Source organism: Anguilla rostrata, chromosome 3 (genome assembly GCF_018555375.3).
Source record: "Anguilla rostrata isolate EN2019 chromosome 3, ASM1855537v3, whole genome shotgun sequence".
Lineage (NCBI taxonomy): Eukaryota > Metazoa > Chordata > Actinopteri > Anguilliformes > Anguillidae > Anguilla > Anguilla rostrata.
Genome location: NC_057935.1, coordinates 23,258,218 through 23,270,531, shown reverse-complemented (window position 1 = coordinate 23,270,531; position 12,314 = coordinate 23,258,218). Strand labels below are relative to the sequence as shown.

The following is a 12,314-nucleotide window of genomic DNA, read 5'->3' as shown; positions in this document are numbered from 1 at the left end:
ACCTGTATTTAAACAAATATTACAATAGCATCGTTTCAAATTTCATTTCCTTGTGAGGTTTCAAGAATGTGAATCCTCTCCTTTCTGTATACAATGCTTGTGTTGCACACATATTGACCAGGAATGAAACAAGTCAGTTACGGTAACTCACCCAGAAGTCATATTATAATGCAGATTACACATATTTTTGACACCTGGTGAAAAAAAGAACACTGACAAAAGAGAATGAATTAGCTCTAGCTGCTGGAGAGTTTTCTTTTAAAAAGGTCCAAATGTATTTAGGCACATACAAAACCATTGCACGGCCCCTGACCCCTTCAGCAACACCTGGATGATGTCATTAATGACAAAATTTTTAGTCTACCATAACTGGGAGTGTATGAGTCTGCACATCCCCACTGGCTATATATGTAAAAGGGAACATTCAAGGCAATTGTTAACTAATTAAATTTGTCTCTTCAATTAGCTGCCAGGACCGCTCATATCACCTCCTAATTGACTTCATGTTGGCTTTGTAAGATAATCAGACATGAAAACAAATACAGTTTTATTATAAATGAATGATTTGTATTTTCTATTTTTTTTATTTTTGTTCCAGTGAAATGAACAAGAATGTGTGTGGATTTAAATGTGTGTGCTTTCACTTCTTTGCAAATTGGAACCGACTACCTGCCAGCAAAGCTGGGTGCCTTGATACATTTATGTGTAGTTTCCTAAATAAACTGTGGGAAACTACTGGCAAATTATGTCACTTTTTTTTTATAGTTGTGTAATAGGTACAGCTTCAAGTACAGTTAGCCCATGTAAAAATCATGTGCAATGTATTTGTGTATATGTGCTTCTGCTGTGTCTACTACCACTGCCATCCAAAATTATTTGCAACCTTGATAGAAAAAATTTAAATAGCACATATTTTATTCTCAAAAAACAGTAAAATTATATTTCATACTAATGCAATTTCTCAGGTAGTACTCAAATTCTTTGCAGCCCCTGTTTTCAGAACCTGTATACCTTCCCTTCACAAGAGAAAAACTACTGAATTATCTTCTGGAGTGTTTTATGACAACAGTTGAGACATTTGAAAGGAAAATCAGTGGCTACCTGCACAGATGACTGGGTCTACCATGCAGCCTGTCTAGCATCACTCTCTATGGAAGGAAAAACAAGCTGCAACTCACCTTCAACAGCCTGAAAGAGGAGTTAATGGTCTCCCATGCTAGAGGGGTGCTGCAGTTCAGGGAGTTGAGCGACCCAAAAGGCTCTCAAGCTGGCATTGAGGTCAGAACTGGCAGGAAGTGGCGGGCTCAGGAAGCAGTGGAGGAGGCAGAGTCCCGGCTGCAACACGGAGCGCTCATATGGATGGTGGCTTCTGAACAAGTGGGCCTTGGTAGTTTCACAATAACTGGCTATGACAAGGCCCGAGGAAAGGAAAAACACCTACTCATCCAGCAAGAGGTGCAGGCAGGAGTGGAGGAGGTGCAAACAAACAAAATGGTGGGGATGCGGCAACAGAGAGCGTGAGGTAGGAACAGGCACTAGACTGGAAAACCTTCTGGAATGAACTTTGGCATGCAGAGCCCCACAGGATAAAGTTCATGATCCTGGTAGTCTACGACATCCTGGCAACCCTGGCTAACCGCTTCTCCCGCAAGAGTGACACACCAACATGTCCCTTGAAGGAAGAGGGACCCTGGAGCACATCCTAAGCTCCTGTCTGACTGCCCTCAGAGACGGCCATTACTGATGGCGCCACAACCTGGTCCTGAAGACTGTGGCTGGGAACAACAGCAACAGCAAAACGGCTCTGATCAGCAAGACAAAGCATTGCAGAGCTGGGGAACAGCCGCAGCAAAAGCAAAAAAACACAGGCGTGCCTTCTTACAACATCATGGGATTGGCAGCTAAAGGTTGACCTGGGGAAACAGCTGAAGTTCCCGGACACCATAGCAATGACCTCACTCAGGCCGGATGTGGTCCAGCTCCCAGAAACCTCAAAGCAGGTGGTCATGCTGGAACTGACTGTGTTCTGGGAAGACAAGATGGAGGAGGCCAATGAAAGGAAGAGGGCTAAGTATCAGGACCTGGTGCACCACTGCCGTAGGTGGGGCTGGAAAGTAAGGTGTAAGCCAGTGGAGGTTGGATGCAGGGACTTTGTCTGCAAGTCACTCTGCAGAGTCTATACATAGCTGGGCATCACTGGGGCACTGAAGAGAAAGGCCAGCAAAACCACTGAAGAGGCAGCCAAACTTGCCTCTACATGGTTGAGGATCCGTGGACACAAGCCGGGCCTGATCAATCCTGGCTGGGTCGTCTAGGCGATCCGAAACACCCGATGACCCCAGAGAACATCACTGACAAAGTGTTCAAGTGCATCACTAGATGTGTCAAGAATCATATGAAATTGCTGAACATATTGGGAGATCTTTCATCTCTCATTATTTTTCAGAACATTTCATCTGCACTCTTACATTTAATCCACTCATTTTCGATAAGTGCAAATTTTGAAACTGAGCTGGTCATTGCAAAACATTTAGATAATTTCTTGGTTGATTTTGTGGTATGTTTGGGATCGCTATCTTGCAGAAAGATCCAAAAATATCTAGTGCGACAATGGTTATGGGAAACTAGGCCCTGATCAATATTATTTCACTTCCAAAATATAGAGCCTTGTTTCATTACAGCTGGGAGATTTGTGCTTGTAGCTCACTGTATGTCAAGTTTTACTACACTTGGCATGACATAAGGGGAGTCTGTGATGTACTGCAAGACTTTGTTATTTAACAAAGCCTCTCCCATTTGACCAGGATGAACAAATATTTATGCAGAGAATGAACTAGAAGCTATCCTGTATAAAAGTTAAATGAACAAATTGCGTGGTCATATGTCTTTATGTCCTTTGCAACTAAACAGAATGCTTTTCCAAGAAATTTATTTTTGTACTTTTGAAAAAAAAAGCATTTTATTTTGATACTTACAGTGTAGAGTGGTTAGGGAACTGGGGATGCAGGATACTGTATGTGAAAATTCTAAGGGACCCGACTGACTGGGGCCCTCAAACAATTGTACTGTAATTGTTCTGGGATGGGGTGGTGGGGCCCAACATGTGGTGTGTTCATGGGGCCCAGACTCCCTGACAGTACTCCTGTGGCGATGTATCCAGAAAGTTGGAGCATTGATCAAAAAGGCTGAGTTGCGCCCAAAAGGAAAACAAGCTAACATAATGTCTGGTACGTGTCTATGCCCCATGGTCTGGCACTAAATTCAGTCCGTGAAACTGCCAAATGTGGCTGTAAAACTGTGCAGGGCAGCACATGATTGTCGGTCGAGCTACCCAGGGAGGGTTGGTTTCAGTCAGTGGGTTGTGTCTCATCCTGTACCAGTGACCCCTTCTGGATGATTGGGTACCTGCAGGCTATCTGTGTCAACCGTACATGTATTCTCCCCCAGCACAATGATTGCTCAGACCAGGCAGTGAGCAGTGGAGTGAAAGCAAGCAGTGACTGGAAGCAGTCATAATTGACGGGTGGGGTGGGGGACATTGGGTGACCAAGCACCTGCTCCTATTGCCACAAGTGCCCTTCTGAATTGATTTAAAAAAACATTTATATTATTACTAAATATATTAAAATATATTCACTATAACTGTGTGTGGTTTTTCTAGGTTGGTGTGCTCTTTTTTGAGCACCTGCCCCTCAAAAGGTCTCTCTCCCTCATGTAAACATGAATTTGGATAGAAAAATATAATGTACATGAGCTATTGAAAGCACCCCACGGGAGCGACAGGAGCCTTATTGAAACCATAGTTAGCAGTGCCATCATAAGCTGTCACTGACCAAGTATGACATTTAAAATAACCTAATCTCCATAGTGACTGACTAAGACATTCAAAATAACCTTCTCTCCATAGGAAACTCCATTGCAGTTTATTCCACCAAATACATAATAGCTAATACTCAGCAATTTCACACATTTTTAATGTTTGTGAAGTCTCATTCTTCAATTATTAGATAATGCATGTCTCCTAAGCTTCTAATAAGATTTGGAAAGAAAGCCTTTCCCCCAGGTGACATGTCTGTTTGCATACAATACGTGACTAAGTTCTTATGTTCACAGCACAGTTTAACCACAGTCATTGTGTCTGTTCACATCTACAGTATTTATTCATTTATTCATTCATGGCCCATTCCACAGAAAAATTAACATCTGTATCCCCGTAAGATCTGACTCTTATGAACACACGGCCATGTTTCATTTATCACAGCTTTAAAATGTCCGCCACATTAGATCGAGCGCATATGTAACTTAATTGCCATGAAAACACTGAACCCAAACAACTGCGGCTCGGTGTCATAATCCGGTTTCCGCCAGAGATGTACTGTACGATAATCACAATGGAGCAGAGTCATCCCACGACGTTCCTTTAGCCGTTTCCGTCAGTCCCCTGTGCTCATCCGTTGTGTGAAAGGTTGTGAAATGAAAAACATGCGGAGGTAGAACCAGGGGCTTTCCACTGATACCAGGTCTCCTTTGTGAGGCGCCAGATGGAAAGTATGAGAAAGCTGGGGGAGAGAAGCAAAGCTTATCAGAGCATATCAGGTGTTGTAACAATCTGTGTCAGACTAATCTTGCGCACCAGCCGCAGAGGAACTTTGCGAAGATCAAAGATCATGGTTTCATTAAGCCCACAAATATCTGGAGCCTTCATGTGGATTTATTTATTTATTTATTTTATAATTTATATTTTCTGGTAATCTCCCATTGGTTACCAGCATTTACTTTGAGGAGTCTATTCTTAAAATGACTACTTATTCTCTATTTGTCTGAACATATTTAAGCTGATAAACAATGAGATGTTTTGTGTTTGAACATTTCTTGAGCACTGTGATGACCACCATTGCCAGTAGGTACAAGCCTAATTTGCAAACATCTCGGAATCCCTGACACATTGAAATGTGAAGGTATGTAGTTCTTGTGATTTCTTTAACATTTGTTATTATATTATCATGTTTAATACATAAAAAAAACATTATTAATGAGTTTTCAGAATAGTTTGCTGATTCTCAGTTCTAAAAGCTGACAGTGTATTCAAATGGACATCCAGTTGAAATGTCAGAAGGGGATGTATCCAATCCTTTGACTATAGATTCTGTCAGAAAGAGGGAATATATCTCATTGGCTATGACGTGAAAAGTGCACAATAGTGGGACTGAAGTGAGTTTTTTTTTCACTGCAAAGTGAAATAGATGTGTTGGCATCATCAGAAAAGAAACAGTAACCATCTGAAAGCCAATGGACAGCACTCCTTGGAAAATGGACGATGAAACTTTTGTCAGTGAGCCGATCGATGTTCTAAGTATGCCTGCAGTAGACTCTTCCACCGTCAGCTAATGGTAGTGCAGCTTGTGATACAGAGGACGTGGGTGTCAGGTGATGGGAATAGGATCCTGGGGATTACCATGGAACTTGCCGACCCCTTCACCGCACACACTGGAAAGGTTCACATCTGGGCATACATTATCAGGACACATCAGGACAAAGCATACAACTTACAACTTGAGACGATCATTAGAAAAGAATCGCCTGGTTAAGATAATTGCGGTCTGGGCTGAAGGCTTAGTCAGACATTGTAGCATTTTCCAGGCACAGTGTTATTAATAATCCCCTGTTTCCCCCCCCCCCCCCCCCCCCCACAAGGTGTGGCTGTGCTATTGCAAACCACAAGGCTCAGTGAAGCACCAGCACAGATTTCATGTTACTTCTTGTTTGTGATAGTTAGCACAAACTGTCCTTACAACAATTACTGTATGATACATACCTGATTTTACCTTCAATCCTATAATCCCTTCGACATAGTACTCATAATTCTGATAGTCTTAATATTTTTTCAGAATTCTGAAGGCTCATGAATAAATTACAATCTGTAAAAAAAAATAAAACCTGGTAGGCCTCAGCCACATTGAGGATATTACAGTTGACCACAGTAGGTCAGATGTTTTTTTTTTTTTTTTGGTTATTTTTTTGCTTTGTGGCCTGTTGCTGGAAAATGAGCTGACCCTTATTCTAACTGTAGCTGCTTTTTGCTGTGCTGACTCTCATGTTACTGATCATCTATTCATCCATGTAGAACTCTTGTGACAGTTTGGGTTTGGGCTTGGAGTACATTATTACCACTGCTCCGGACAACCCATACATAATGACATGTAGCTAATGACAGATGCTAATTTGAGCATTTTAGCCCCCCCCCCAGAAAAACTTATTTTAGCTCTGCTTCTTCAACATTGCTAAAAAAAATATGACCCGGAAAACTAAACATTAATTAACCTGGGTAATCACAATGTCATGCATACTGTACATTGGCCATGACAGTAAATACACATTACTGTAAACCAATGCCTCAAGAAGCACTTCCCTCTCAATACCCGGCAAGCTTCAGTGCTTCAGTTCCACAATGCATTGCCACAGTTGTGTTTAAGAAAATCCTTTAGCACCTGCTTCTCCCCTTAGCCACAGTATATGGGCAGGGTGCGGAGCAGTCCGTGATTAAATATTTGTTGGAAATATTTCAGTAATTCAGACACCAGTATAATTCCCTAAGATTACTGACTATTAAACAAATAAAGATGATACTCTGAGCAAAATTATTATTTTATAGGTCTTTACATTTTGGTTATTTTGCCCCAGGTCTGGAGTGGAGAACAGTCTCAAACCAGCAATTTCCACAGAACATCAGAATGAGGTCATGTGATTGCAGAGCTGGAAAAGTTCACCGATGTCCTGCGTCACACGAGTGTGCGTCACCCGGGAGACGACTGAAGGAAACCCGCCGACAGGCAGAGATGTGGGAACGCCGTTCATCGAAGATTAACAGACAACCCCTCACTGTGCAGCGCCATACTTCTTACTCCAGCCTTTGGGTTTGTCCTCCTGCCAGACCAGAGAAACCAAATATTATTGTAGTCTTACAGCGCTGCCGGTTCGACACAGAGAACACAGGCTTGAAGGAGAGCAGGCTTCAGTAGGGGAAACAGGGAAGGTAAAACAACAGCGTCGGTGCAAAATGAAAGATAAACATAGAATACATGAGACCTCATGTTCTACACCTCTCCCAATCTCCATTGAGGAGAGTGAGCGCTCAGCGTTGCAGCTAAAGGAGCTTCCTCTGAGACACAGAGCAGCTGACTATATATGTGGTACTAGCTTAAGTTTGTGGCATGTTCTGCTGTGATTTGGACCCTAAGAGAATAATGAGAAATAGAACATGCCCTTTTACAAAGATTCATTTATAAATTACACTTCTAAAGTGCATACGAAATTACGTTTATATACAAGATCTGATTGAGTGATTTAAAGTCTAATAGAGTGGATATGGTCTCGATTGGACTCATATAAAACACTGTTAGAATGAATTTAATGTCTGTTAAAGGTGATTTATCATCAGAAATTTTGTTCAGGTGCAATATGAAGACATTAACTGAATCACTAAACACTCTAAATTAATCTGCACCTTTCTACATGGTGAATTCTCAAGTAAGAATTTTGTTTTCAGCATTGATGAAAATTGTTTCTTTAAAAAGTACCAATAATCTGGAGGGATTTTCCTGGTGTCTAAAGGATTAAAGCATTTTAGATAATTACTCGATCCCTGGTCTGGTTGATATGCAGAGGTTATGCACTGAGTCTGTGTGAGAGAGAGCCATCCCTAATGCTGTGCTGTCTCCCATCACCTTCAGTTGAAGAACTGGCATGACCCTCCAAAGTGGAGGGAGTCAGTGATGCTGGTTCAGTTTTGGGATTACTGCTCTCATAGGTCTGTGACAGGTACACTTTCCCAGTTCACCTGAGGATCTTCAGTTGCCCTCATATATCCCCTGTTTTCATAACGTACAATATAAAATGTATTATATACAATAATGCAGATCGCAGTTTAATGAAATTGCATTTAAATGCAATAATGTTGAGTTCGGTTCAGACTTCGGTGTGGGTGAACGATTTGCTGCCCCAAATTTAACCTCAAAAATATTTTATCATGTCTGATCACCAAAATGAGTCTGGCCAGCTGAGAATGCGCTCCCCCATTGCAGCCAGGTTCCTCTTAAGAATTCTTCCTACCCAAGAATTTTTTTCCCACCACTGCTTGAGTGTTTTTTCTACCCACCGGGGAGTTTTCCCAATTTTCCTATTTCCTGTTTTCCTGTGAAGTCTCTTTGTGTCTCTGTAAAAAGCACCGTGAATTGAACCCTACCATGAATTGAATTGGTCACGTGTAACTTTTGAGATCACTGCGATTAAATTTGGGATAATAGAGTCTGTAAGACTTTGTTTATTCTCCTACCACTGGAGAAACCTTCCTTTTCCTGTTTAATATCCTCCTGATTGCTCATGAATCAAGAGGAAATTAGTTTAATTGTTAAGCAGGGGCTGACGTGAAATTTCATTTTTATTATTATTTAAATAACTGCAATCCCTCGCTGTGATGCAGCTGAATGAAGTGAAGATGTCTGAAAATGTTTGCCAAGTGTACACACCCCACAGAAGAAATGATGTCCCTTCCCATTTATAGCATATGTCATGAACAGTTTCACCAATTAGGTAAAAGAAAGGATATACCTATTAAATAGTATGACAGGACAGAAGGTGAACAGTTCAATGGCTGGGTTGCTGCATTGCCCTTCCCCACAGGCTAATCTGCCGTAGTTTGTTCTGGGTTTTCCTTTTGTGAGTTCAGCGAAACCGGCAAGGCCAATTCATGTTTTCCAATCCCGGCAAATAACAGCCATGGAAATGTAATTATGTTGCTCAATTTACAATTCAGTTCAATTTCGCAAGGCAGCTCTATATGATTAAATTCATGGGCCATTTGATAGGATTTCATGGACCAGTACTAAAACTGTTAAGATGAACGCTTCATCTGTAATTGGGAGCAAAAACATCCTTAGACGCCAGAGTGAGACGGCGAGTGTGCTTGCAATCCAATCAAAGCAACCGTAAGCATTTATGGTATTGTATGATTTCGATTGTGTATGACTGTTCGAGTCAATGAAAACATGGCTGGGAAAACTGCTTGATGTTCCTGAGTGAGAGGTCAGTAGAGGTAAAGTATCATTGTTGTGGAAAATCATAGGAAGCATATCATAAGCATAGCATATTCTAACTGATGCCCTAATAACTCCTCTTCTGATCAAGTCCAATTATTCAAACGGACTAATGCCTGCTAACTTGTGTGTAATTGTTCCAGAAAGAAAAGCTGAATTGTTAAGGTAACAAAGTATCCTTTAGCTTATGGCATGATTCAGTGGTTACATACAACAGGTTCCTTTGTGGCTAATATTTAATGAGCTTGTCAGTGGTTCTCACAATGGTTGTTCCTGTAAATGACCCACAGAAGATGAATCAATCCAAACCACTTATATTAACAGAGCCACTTTAATTAATTAAAGGGGATTCTTGAGGAATCCCCTTTAATTCCCACGAACATCTGAAAAGAGGACTGATGCCAGATGTTTTACAAAAAAGATGTTAAATTTGAACTTTTCATACATTTAACAATGCATAATAAACAATCTTTAATTTCATAAATTTTATTAAAATGATTCACAGAAAAATATGAAGATAAAGTATATATGGAAATACACATATTGTATTTTAGAAAAAAAAAACTACTGTATTTTTTATATTCAAAGTGTCTATAAACAAACAGCCAAACAAACACCATATCATTTTAAGACTGCTTGCTTCCCAGTGACACTACTTAAATATATTTATTTACATATCCACACATTATTACAAATTAATATGTCACTTATAGTTAATAGAAACCTAATCTCAAAATATATGCTCGATAGAGGCTAAGACCATACACAGTATCTAAGGCTCGCCCATCCATATTTAGCTTTTGAAAAAGTGGAGCATTATCAGCAGAGTAAGACAATATGCTCACAGAATGTTCCTGTTACACTGAGTCATAATATCCCCAATAAGAGAGACGTTGCCTCATAAAATGTAATCCTGAACATCTGTGACACAATGTTTTTCTTCCAGTCCACACAAAAATAAGCCAACTGGGAAAGTGCTTTAATCTGACACTGTTTATTAAGAGGCTTCAAAGCAGATCGGATAATTGAAAGAACACAAATACACTTGTGCAGTTGTGGGGTGGCTCGTCTTGTTAGGGCACTGCTGTAGTGTGTGGATGGGCCCCACGATCTAGTATTAAATCCAGATTGTGCTATTGACAGCTTTTAGCATTGCCCGAGGAAGCAGCGATCTCAGTCAGCGCACTGGTGACCCCGTCTGGTCAGTCGGGAACCCGCAGTCACCCTGAACAAGTTGCACATGAAGTGTCCTCCCCAACGTAATGTCTGTGTGGGCTAAACTAGTGGACAGTGGAGAGAAAGGATGCAGCGGTTGACTTTGGGTTCACTCCTTGCATCTCTCCCTCACGTCTTATACATGTTGCTTACACTTAAATGAACATGACTCTAAACATAAATAAGCTTGGCAACTGCCATTATTATTGTGTGAGAATAGTATTCATGAATGTATTTATTAAGCCATTTCCAATGAGCGTATTGATTGCCTACAAATTTGATTTCAGATGTTACAGTGGAAAATATAGTTGTTTTTCCAATGTGAACAGTGAACAGTGGGATACAATAACAAGTTTGTTTCACTAATCTAAGGTAATGTTTCTGAATTAGCCTATGTGAGATGCAAACTGGCAATAGAAGGCAATAGGCTGTCACAGTATAGTACATGAGTTAAATTAGTGCACTGTATGTTGCACTAATTTAATGTTGCACTGTATGAATTACAGGAAATTGTTATGTTTGATTTATGAGACACTTTGATCTAATGTTGCTGATTACATATGAATTAGTGAAACGCGAACAGCAATGTCAGGTTCATGTTTGTACAGACTACCGTACAGGCAACTACCTGTTCTTTAAACGTACAGTACAAGCTATTTTGCAGCTTTAAATGGGCTGACCATGTATAATATGTGTGATTGGCTATGATACTATTTTCAGACTCGGCAAAAAATAACACTTATGATAGGGCTATTTCAATATCGACTTTGAGGACAGAGAAGCAGACAAGCTGTCCCAATTTTCTTCTGGCCTCCTCGTTCTGTTCTTTCCTCCACTGGTCTACTGACCTCCTTTCCGCCACATATTGTAGTACTTCCAGGTAGGAGACAAGTGGTACTGGGGGAGTGGAGGAAAGGAGGTGAGGAATGAAAAGTAATGGGACACTCTCGTGGACAGATAAAATAAGCCACTGGAATGAGCCCATTGTGTGCCCACTTCAGGGGAGAGCGTACATATGATGTCACTGCATGCCACTGGACACACTGCCCTATGTGGGCAGGGAGGTCTCCAAGAGAGCACAGAAGCCAGGAGCAAGAGGGCTGGGCAGAGCTGGTACACAAAGCACCAAGGAGCCACAGAGATGCAAGGGAACAAAAGGACCAGTCTCACACAATGCATAGAATGAATGGAATCCATGTAACTGAACAGTACAATGCCATACCAACTCTTTTCAGAGGAAAAGATGGAATGCTAGCAAAAAACTGATTTCAGGCTGATATTGTGTGTATGGAGCCCTGGGTTTTCCAAGAGCCTTCAAAATGAGGTCACCCTGAGACCGCAATTATGTTTTGAACAACCTCAACAACAGTCTTCCCAAATGAGTCTGAGCTTCTAACGAGGCATGTGCACAATTTCTGTGGCAATTAAAAGAAAAGCTGGAACCTGACACAAGGGAGTACCTGCTGACTCAAAACCTCAGTGAAGCATAGCTGTCTTTTACCTCTGATTTTTTATACTTAGGGCTGAGAATGAAAGGGTTATGAGCTGCTGAAAATTTCAGAATAGGATCAATCCACATAGTCATGTGATATGCTCCACTCAACAGCATGGGAAATGTGGAACTATTTTATTCAGCTCTTGGCAATATAAAGATGAAAAGATCTGTAAAATTTCACACTGATGAAAAAAGTGATGGTTTCATGGAACTATTAGAACTTTTTGGATAGAATAATGCCTTTGCTCGTTTGACAATTCGGGTATTTTAATGATGGACCAGATGAAAGCAAAATAAGACAAAAATAGTCATCATAGCACCTGCTCAGACCAGGTATATGTAGGTTTAATGTCTGCTGCTGCTGTTGCTCCCAGTTTAAATAAATATCCTATAAGCCCCAACATGGCTGTATGGGAGATTGTTGATAGATAGATAGATAGATAGATAGATAGAAACTTTATTGATCCCGTAGGGAAGTTCCCTTAGGGAAATTCAGGTTTCCAGTGAGTACA

The 12,314-nt window shown here is 40.8% G+C and overlaps 1 pseudogene; it reads left to right on the top strand.

The window, feature by feature from the left end:
- Window positions 1-1,059: 1,059 nt before the first annotated feature.
- LOC135249724 (uncharacterized) lies at window positions 1,060-2,315 on the top strand (annotated as a pseudogene).
- The last annotated feature ends 9,999 nt before the right edge of the window (window positions 2,316-12,314 follow it).